The sequence below is a fragment of the Apaloderma vittatum genome, unplaced genomic scaffold (assembly GCF_000703405.1).
Source record: "Apaloderma vittatum isolate BGI_N311 unplaced genomic scaffold, ASM70340v1 scaffold7811, whole genome shotgun sequence".
NCBI classification, from domain to species: Eukaryota; Metazoa; Chordata; class Aves; order Trogoniformes; family Trogonidae; genus Apaloderma; species Apaloderma vittatum.
This window is the reverse complement of record NW_009698421.1, coordinates 1-2,359: the sequence shown is the minus strand read 5'-3', so window position 1 is coordinate 2,359 and position 2,359 is coordinate 1.

The following is a 2,359-nucleotide window of genomic DNA, read 5'->3' as shown; positions in this document are numbered from 1 at the left end:
TGTTTAAGGCACAGTTATGGCAGAGCTGGTCATGGAATACAATGTGCATTAGTTTTTAATTATTCACTGGTCTTCTTATAATGTAAGTGCCATAAGCTACCTGTCCAGATAGATCTGTACATCTCCCCAGTTGTAAATTATAGAAAAAACCCTACCATTTTTAATATCTTGCAACCAGTAAACTTGAAGCGCTTTCTCATTACATGTACAAGCAGTTTATACTCCTGCCAAAATGCTGAGGTAGATTGCTATAGGTGCAGCTTTACACAATCAGGTTAGTGGGTTTTCTTTCCACATTTGCTTTCAAATGCTCCAGCTCCCGCAGAAGAGGACATTCAGCCCATGGCTACGGTGTTAGAGGCACTGCCCAGGAGCCTGGCCATGGTTGGGTGCTGGGTTTGGTTTCCACCAGTTAAACAGAAGGGGACAGATGTACACGAATTAAAAAAAAAAGAAACAGGCCTCCATGGCTGTGGCTTTTCATGAAAATGCAGTTTTCAGAAATCGAGACTTACTCATTCAAAAGGTAAATGTAATGTACAGTGCAGGGGGACTTGGAACGATAAATGAAACAGGGAAAAAATAAGCTACTAACATAATGAGGTTAATTTTATTTTTAAAAAAAGAAAAAAATTGATTTAAAACATTGTTCATTGGGAACACAGGGGAAACAGCAATAACTGAACTTTAAAACTGCTTTACAGTAATTCCAATTAAAACCTCTCCCAAAGCTACTTGTACTGCTTGAACATATATGAACTAAATAAAGAGATGTAGGGTTTTTTTTTCCAAGGTGTTATTCATTACATTACTAATGTATTGACAAAATACGAACAGGAACACCCAGATATATATATATATATAGTAGAAATAGTCCTTTATAGAAAATGCCTTATAAAGTACATTGCAGGTACACTGTACTCCTAATAAAGTATTTTTTAATCAAGTGCTTTTTTTCTTAGTGTTTTACATGAAAACAAACTGTGGCAGATGCTGTTATTTCGGGAAGCAGTTTGTTCTGCAACAGGCCCAGGTTAAATGGTGTGAGGAGCACCCTCACACCTGGTGTGTCAGCTCTGACAAGAGCACCCAGAGTGGGAGTTACAGCTGTGGCAGCCAACAGTGGCAGCTGACGGGGGAGCAGCAGTAGTTATAAGGATGCTGAAGGTAGGAAGAGTTGCACTCCCTTTATTTCCCAGTTTGTCCTTGTGAGAATTCAAGCAGCTTGCTCCAGTTCAATCCTTTTTTTTTTTAATTCCTACTTCGTTTTATGTATTCCTAGAATCCATAAAGATGGAAAATATTAAGTGGGAGAATGTTTTGCTCTCTGCTGTTATATGCTGTATTGAGTTTGTTACAGCTTTTGATCTGCTTTTTCTTGGCTCAAAATTGAGTCATTAGAATTGTGCTCCCAAGTTTTTCTGGGTGGCAAAGAATCTGTGGAAAGTTGTTCCTTTTTAAGAGTTCTTTTTTAAAAACACCTATTTGGCTTAAATTTTCAAGTAATGAACCAGTTCTCCCCTTGCCCTTGTTAAAGTGAAATTGATATGGGGCTCTACGATGTTATGCATTGGTTCTTATGCATTTGGCAAAATGGTTACTTGGCAATTAGTAACAGCAGCAGTGCCAAACCATCTACTGCTCCTCTGCAAAAGCAATCTGCGGTCACAACATTTCTCCATTTCCACACCTAAAAAAGCTCTCTTCTACAAACCCAAGCACCGCTGCTCTTTACCTCCGTATCTGCACGCTTGTCTTAACGCAGTTTTCTTCTTTAGAATTACATGAGTTCTAAAATCAAGACCAGGCATTTAACAGATTCAGGGTTTTTATTAGTTTTCCATGTGAGCATTACAATTTATAATACATCATATCTAGTTTTACCTCCAGATTGACTCTAATTTAGTACATCATGGTATTAGTAGAAACAAGCCTGGTCAGTGGGCTAAACTTCCAACTAGCATCTTCATATCCTTCAAACAAGGCAAGCTAGACTGTCAATCACTTTACAGACATTTAGGTAGTGTTTCCCGAAAAAACAACTGAGCGCCGAATTAAACTAGGAAGCAGATACAATTTAAAGCAGGAAAGATTTGTTTGGTCGCTGCCCTCCCCCCTCAGCAGAATTTCATTAACAGCTATGGTTCTGCCTCAATTACCGTTTTGGAATCGCAATCAGAAATCCTGCGAGTCTGTCGGGATGGAATCACAGGCGTGCCAGTGGCCGGCATTTGGCGGCAGCACCCCCTTACCGGTAGCCGGGTCCGGGCTGGGCATAGCCCTGGGGGCTGAAGGGCGGCCGGTTGCGGGCGTAGGGGTTGGTGCCGCTGGGTGGGGGGGTCATGGTGCTGCCAGGTGC